The sequence below is a fragment of the Nothobranchius furzeri genome, chromosome 17 (genome assembly GCF_043380555.1).
Source record: "Nothobranchius furzeri strain GRZ-AD chromosome 17, NfurGRZ-RIMD1, whole genome shotgun sequence".
Taxonomy (NCBI): Eukaryota; Metazoa; Chordata; class Actinopteri; order Cyprinodontiformes; family Nothobranchiidae; genus Nothobranchius; species Nothobranchius furzeri.
Window position 1 is genome coordinate 33,916,253 of NC_091757.1, and position 7,274 is coordinate 33,923,526.

Sequence of the window (7,274 nt, forward strand, 5' to 3'; positions counted from 1 at the left end):
GGCAACAAAGTCTGAAATGGAACTTTTCATTTTATTTTTTATTTTTTTACTAAATATTTGAGCGTTGCTTGGTATGACCTTAGGGTGGATTTGTTCGGACGTCCAGTCCTGGTAAGATTGGCAGCTCTCTCAAATGTGAATTAACTTCCTCTGTGGAGAACTGTGAACTTCAATTTGTTTTGAAATTACCTTTAACCTTTACCAAACTATTGTTCTTCCTCCTTGGCATTGTATTCTCCCACACCTGTTTGCTCCAGACCATCAAACTGCTCAAACACCTGCCTCTGTAGGTGGTCACACTCACTGAGTGACTGATGAGCAGCACCTGGTCACTAACAAACCACTGGTACAACTTTCTTACATTTTTTTATCTTCTTATGAATAAATGAAGAAGAAAACAGAATTTTACATCATTTCCTTGTTTATAGAGAATGGCTGCAGAACCACTCATGTTTATTTAACACCAGGAAGTCATTTCAGGCAGAAACTGTCTGTTGACAGTTGCCCTTTATGTCTGCATTTCCCTCTTTGAGGAAAGGTTTCCTGTATTTTGCTCCCAGAGTAGCAGTAACACATGAAAGCCAACATGAAACGATCTTGTTGCTCATGTTCTGCGGTGCATTCTTTTGGGATGTCACCTCAGTGTTTCTCTGATTTATGTCCCCTCATTCATCAACAGCTCTGCTCCTCACACCTGGGAAATCAAGCAAAGCCAACAACAATTAGATGCATAAGATTTATAAGCACTGCGTTCCGTCATACTTTTGTTTCTACAGTAATAAAACGTCACAGTGGTGCTTATGATAGCGACACTGCAGCATCCTCAGAGGATACGCATTGTAGATGACAAAGAAAGCCATCTACTTACTAATAAGTGTTCACACACATGCGGCCCAAACTTAGACAAAAATGGAAAAAACATTAAATAATATAAATATGATTCAATGGTTCGGTGGACGTTGATTAAAGTTGGGTAACAACAGCTCATTAGAGTAACAATACTCAGATTTCTCAGAGTAAGGGGTTTTTTCCTTGTGGACTTTACGGCTGCAGTACTCCACACTAACATGAGTAACCTCTGAAATATGAAAACTATCAAAGCAGTCTTATTTTAGAGGAAGGCTTCTATGTGAAGGCTGTTAAAGGCCAGGGGAGGGAAGGAAAGAGGCTTTATATGAATGACTAGACTGCTATAATAATGAGGTTTGACTGCCTTTTACAACTTGATCCTTATGGCAGCTGAAATCTACCCCACAGGGCTCCTCTCTCTCCCCTTCTGCTGCAGCTGTTTCTTTACCACTTGTTTATAAAAGCACGTTTGTGTGATTTGTGGCATTTCATGACCTCTTTTGGTGAACAACGAGCTGGAACAAATAGCACAACACACACTGGCATGAATATGAAAGCCACATTATCAACAGAGCGTGTTCGTTGGTGCAGACGTCCATCATCATCAGAGGCAGAAAAATGATAAACAAGTCATAACAGTCTGCTTAATCCCAGTTTAGTTTTTTATACTTAGTGGATTTGAGAATCCAATTCCGTGGTCCTGACTCTGTTCTTCAGGAATCCATCAACAATATATTTCTGATTGTTCCCAATAAGGCACCAAAACTCTCGCCTTGATAATGTCTCCCAACAAGTAGTGCAATTTAGTGTTTATATGATTGAAAGCCTTGGTTTGACAGTCCAATCAAAGACTTCCAATCATCATTCATCACAGGCCTTGTTGCTACAGACCACCACTTCACAGCTGATTTAAATGGCCTGTTTTGAATGTTTTTACATCCCTGTTTCCAAAAAAGATGCAGGTTGTTTAGAAGCTTGAATAAAAATAATAAATAAATAAACCCGACACAGAAATATGCAAATCACTGTGCCAGTGTTTTATTACTACTCTACAAGCATGTTAAAATCACCACTGATAATGACAGATAGCTTTGTTCGATTTTTATCATTCACTCGTTTTAGTTTTGATGCAAACAACATGTTTAAATATCATTTTAAACTTACAACAGGCACATGTTCTCAAAACAGTGTTTGAGAGGCTGTTGAGGTAAAATGAAATTTAATTTAATTTTATTTTATTTATTTATTTATTTTATTTTATTATTATTTTTTCCTTAAATAGGATTCAAAATGTACAATAATTTATCCAATATTTCACAATATTAGGTGTTTAACAGGCATGAATTAAAAGGTTTTGTTTCCAAATGGGAGGTTCCCACCATTGCCATTTTGACCAACCCGCCTTAGTGGCGTCTCAAACCCATCTCCTAATTCATGGATTGTCTGCTTCAAGATCACGTGACGTGTGACACAGATTGGTGAAGATCAACTTTAGAGGTGTGATGTTTACTATCAAGGTGCGTAAGCTCGTTCCCAATCCCGTCCCATTCAAAAAAACAATTGACGACTTTAGTGGTCAATGGCAGTGAATGAGTTAAACCGGGGAGCTATACATGACTTTCTGTAATGCACAAAAATAACCAAATACATTCCTCTTTAACCAACTGGGATGTAATCCGGGGGAAAAGCAATCTGATGCTAAAGTTGTCTGTTGATAAAAGCCAAAGATTGATATTTCACAGGAGAATTTCTTTAAAGCCTCCTTTGTGACACACATTCTGTTAGATTCTTATAATATGTAGAAGCCCAACAGCAATCCCTATCAGCCTCCTCATAAACGTATCATTTGAATGTGAAAGTGAATCCAGTGGCAACACTGTGTCCCATTCTATCCAGTTATATACTGTACATATGCACGTACATTTGTATTAGCACAATGCAAAATAGATGCATGTTTATAAGAAACCGGTCTGGAGCTTGGCCAGTCGTCTGTCCAGATGGTGGGATATATCTGTGGGGCTACTGCATAATAACTTCTGTTCCAGTGTAAGAGTCAGGTTTATTTTTACTGTAAAGAAAAAAAATCTGTAAGAATTTATTCATGAAGCAAGTTGTGCTCTTGCCGTGTGATTTTATGTGTTGAGTGACATGTGCACCCTCTGTGCATGCAGCTTAGTGGAAATAGGAGCTGAATATGCTGCACAGTAGAATAGTTTAGTGATATTAGCTTTACTGTTAGCCTAAAGTTTTCCTGTCAGTCATGAGCTGGCCTTGATGAGCTGTTTATACTTGCCTGGTGGTAGCAAAGTGCTTGTTGGCAGCTGAGGGCAATAGAGACAATAAGCAACAATTTACAGATAGAGTTCTCAAGATCCCAGAGATCCAGAGCCTCTCATGTCACTGAATGTGTGTTTTTTTTTTTACTAATTCAAAAGGCTTGCATGACACTTTCCTCAAAATTGTTGGAAAGTCATTGCAGGCATTTGGAAACCGTCTGAATTCAGGTTCCAAGATTCAACAAAATGTTTTGACACAACTTTACAAACAGCTTCAGCAACCAAATGTGAATACAATTACTTGCACAATGTAAATTTGCCTACATTTGCATAAGGTCTTGTACAAATGACACAATTTGTACCCTGTTAAATCATCATGACCCATGTTACCTGGTGATATGAACCACCTTTCACATTAAGGACCAATGTACCACTTCAGAATGACTCTCATCGAAAGATTAAAGTTGTTGTTTTGGTTTTTTTTTTATGCTAATTTTTACCCTAACCATTGTAGTCCGGTATTGTGGCAGTGACACTTATTTTGAGTCATTGGGAAATTTATGAATAAAAAATATGAAAAATTGGCAGTAATTTCCTAATTTGTTGTTTATTAATCTTACAGCTTTAACAGAAGAGGGTGAAGCTTTATTTTGCTACTTTGCACACAGCTCCTTATTACATCAAATGTGCCCCTACTTTAGTAACTTTAAAATCTAAATTGTATTCATCAGTCTTTGAATGAATGTTGTTTTTCTTGTGAAATTCCCAATGAGTTTGATGTGTCACATGACCCTCTTCCTATTGACAAAACAAAAGTTGGATCCAAGATGGTCGACTTCAAAATGGCCACCAAAAGGGAAGAGAGATGGAGCTGAGGGTGGGGCTGTAAGGCTGGGATTAAATGACGACACCCGTCGAACTGAAGCAATGTAGCTACAAGCTAACCCAAAGCTAACACAGAGGTGGGAGCTAAGCTAACGGAGGTAGCTACCTAGCTACTACCGGAGTTAACTGTGCACAACACCGGAGCTTCTGAGTCAGAGATACGCCGGGCTGACTGCTGGGTAAAACCGGATAGAACACAGAGGTCTCCCGAGAGCTCCACAAGCCGGCAGCCGCACAGCAGACAGGCACTGCTGCGATCAGAGATGCACAGAGCTGCCGCTGGGGAGAAACGGGTGGAAAACATCGGTTTCCATCCAAGAGTTCTACAAGCCAGCAGCCCGCGCAGTAGACAGGCACCGCGATCAGAGATGCGCAGAGCTGCCGCTGAGGGGAGGGAGATCATACCGATAGTCGGAACCCAGCTCCACCAACATGTTATATTTCAACCCATTTTCTAAAGTGTAGCGTTGTTAAGTGCACTGGGTTTTACCCTGTTACATTTAAAATTCATGGTTAAACAGTACATGTTAAAATCTAAGCTCGGCTAGTGCAAGAGCGGCAGTGACCTAAAATACATAAATATAATTTTACTTCCCGAAAAAAATGAAGTGGAGACTCCTTGGAAGCTCTATTAGTGCAATTAATGCCACAGCAAGTCATTTTGTCCAACAATTGCACAAATAATATCCAAAAAGAACGCACAAACGCTACAACTAATGGTCTAAGTTGAGAGACTAAAAATCGCGGAACAGGTTTCAAGCCAGGCCGAGGCTCAGACTGAGGCCTTTCCCCGGAGCAAGCTCTGTGGGCACGTGGGTCTGATGCTCATTAATTATACTGAATTTTAGGCTTTTGATACACTTAAACAGAAGAGTGACAAAAAATTCACCCCTCTCATAGTTGTCATGAGTGTAAACTAAATAATTTAAACCTAAAACATGTTTTGGAACCAGGCTGTAAACATGTTTATTTCTGCTGTGAAAATGGTATTTTTAAAATGGGAGTCAATGAGGATTTGCTCGCTTCTGATACCAGCCCCCAGTGGATGAGGGTGGAACTGCAAATTATTTCACTTCCATACTGGCTTCATTTTCAGACCCGAATAATGGGGGCTTGGTGTATCCATATGAATGGCCCACCCTGTACATTTATGTGTTAGTTTTAATTGTGCTGTCACGTTGATTTTATTGTTCATTCTATTCTCTCTAATGGAAAGCACATTGAATTGTCTCTGCGTATCAAATGTGTTATATAAATAAAGCTGGTCTTCTAATAAATAGCATTTATAATAAGACAACAGCTACTTACCTCTCTGTCCTTGGTTGTTGGGACATTACCTCTCTCTCTCTCTCTCTCTCTCTCTCTCTCTCTCTCTCTCTCTCTCTCTCTCTCTCTCTCTCTCTCTCTCTCTCTCTCTCTCTCTCTCTCTCTCTCTGACAGATTTGGGACAGGGTTTCTTGCCCATGGACACATCGACATGTGGGGTCAGAAAGTCTGAATTGAACCACCAACCTTCCATTTGAGAAATGATTACATTGCCTCCTGAGCAGAAGCCACTTCCCCAATCTTGTTCTTTTCTTCCTGTTTTCTCCCACAGCCACTCAGAGACCTTCTAATGGAAAGATGAGATGGAGCTATTTAGTTTCACTGGTTCATTGAATTCTCTGTAGTGGAGGCTGCTCTCATTGTGTTCTTACCAGTGGCTGTAGGTTAGCATGTGGCAGTTTTATCTGAAGACGTTCCACCTCAAAACCCATTTGGAGGACAGTCCTTTGTCCTTTGTTTGCTAATTTAGAAAATTCTCACTGTATATGTTTGTGTTCTTGTGAGACAGAAGCAGGCAGCAGTGATGGGTGCCTCTGAAAACACAGATGTTTTGTGCGTCAAACACAAATGTTTACCATCACAAGCATCAGAAAACAACCGGTAACCTGCTCCTCATTTTAAATCCTAATCTGGAGCTATCTAATCCAATGAAGCCTAGTGTTGGCCAATGAGAGGCAGAGATGAATGAGTCTCATTTTGACTCAAGGGAAAAAAAATCATACATCGTACTTCCTATTTATCATTAGGTGAGATCCATCTAGGGTTGACTAAAAAATAACAAGCTCCACGTATCAATCCACCATTTGCATTTATTTATTTTAACTGAAAATTGCCCCTATAGCTGACAGCATCTTCAAATCAGAGTATTCATTTTCTATTCTCACAAACAGAGATGAGACCACTGACCACCTTCAGGCCTGCTTTTGTTGCACAAGACTCTATTGGTTCAACTCTGTAACATCTAATAAGAATCTCTTTCTTTTTTATTTATGTTGGCCTCAAAGTCTGATTTCATCTCTGAGTAAACCAGCTGGGCAGCAATAGAATTATTTAACTTTGGCACGATTAGCCTGCGTTTTCCTTTAATATCTTGTGAAACACGAGCGCATTGTCATTAAAATACATTACTGTGATAAGCTTTGCTCCTGGTGCAGTGATCCTGTAACATTATGATCATCTGGTGTTCTGCGAGTGTTGGCGCAGAAAGAAGTTTGGCCATGTTAAACCAGACTGACAAATAAATAAACAAATTAAACATTAATTCATTTTAATCTGCAGAAATAATGCATGCACGAGTGTCAGGGTAATCTGAATGGCTCAGAGACAGTATGGCTTTTTATTTGCTCCTTGCTGATGCGGGTGTTTGACATAACTGTGGCTTTAACCTTTAGAAGATTATGAAGTCTGATGACTGCCGGGAGTTGTAGAGACATCCACATGACATCCAGAAAGTGCATTTGAATTGTAAAACCAGTCCAATTTAAAATAAAACATGTTCATGAAATAAATTCTTACATAACTAGCATGCCAGCGTCTGCTTCACAGAAATATTCATTTTCAATGACCCCTTTCTTGCTCTGGTTTGAGCGTGTGATATTGTGTAAAAATAACAGGAATCCAATACAGAAATTAAACCGTGAACCTTGAGCAGCTACAACAAGCTCTTGCCTCTTTTTAACCTTAAGTTGGTCCAAAAGATGAATTAGTGAAAATTCGACAAGCGCACCCTGCTCCTCAAGGCTGCCACCCTATAAACCAACGATATTGAGAAAGATATAATTTAGCTCTCAGGATGATGCAAGGCTAACTGTGTTCGGCATAACGGTGCAGAACAAAACTTGTGGAGATCACAAGAATCCTAAACCTTCACCAGAAAGCAGCCGAGCCCTCAAACCTTCTGTTAAAGAGAACCATTTGTTTGGGAACAATAGTTTGGTA

General features: G+C 39.6%; 1 long non-coding RNA gene across 1 annotated transcript; it reads right to left on the bottom strand.

The window, feature by feature from the left end:
- Nucleotides 1-423: 423 nt before the first annotated feature.
- LOC129152950 (uncharacterized) lies at nucleotides 424-5,861 on the bottom strand. The gene is made up of 3 exons (XR_008559184.2): nucleotides 5,708-5,861; nucleotides 5,523-5,622; nucleotides 424-694 (listed from the first exon to the last, which is right to left on the bottom strand). It is a non-coding gene; the product is annotated as an uncharacterized lncRNA (long non-coding RNA).
- Between the last annotated feature and the right edge of the window lie 1,413 nt (nucleotides 5,862-7,274).